A 563-nucleotide genomic window follows, 5' to 3' on the forward strand; every position below is an offset into this window, starting at 1 on the left:
CAGAATTGTTAAAAATTCTTCGAAAACTTTGAAAAATGTGAATAGCCATTCAAAAAATAGAAAATGATTTAAAACCTCTTAAATACGATTTCTATAAAATTTATTTATTAAAGATATTTTTAAAAATCTAATAAATCCCTAAACATCTATGAATTCTCTTGAAATCCTCGGAGACATAATGAAATTCTTAAATCTTTTGAAACTCCCTGAAACATCTTCAGAATAATAGAATTATTTGGATTAATTAGAAATTCTCTAAAATTTAATTTAAATAATTTTTCAAATTATATTAGAAATCCGTTGAAATCTTAGGAAATTGTAAAAAATTCTTTAAAATCGCTTAAGAATCGTCTAAAATCCATTCCAATGCTCAGGAAAATTTTTTAAATCCATGGACATATATTTACTCCCTTGAAAACCGATGATATCTTCAAAAAATGTATATAAATATTTAGAAATCCCATAGAATACATTTAAAAGCTTGGAAATGTGTATTTTTAGGTAGAACATTAATGTAATTCATAAAAAATTCATCTTGTAATTTATTTTTATTTATTATTATT

This window comes from Belonocnema kinseyi, chromosome 9 (assembly GCF_010883055.1).
Source record: "Belonocnema kinseyi isolate 2016_QV_RU_SX_M_011 chromosome 9, B_treatae_v1, whole genome shotgun sequence".
NCBI classification, from domain to species: Eukaryota; Metazoa; Arthropoda; class Insecta; order Hymenoptera; family Cynipidae; genus Belonocnema; species Belonocnema kinseyi.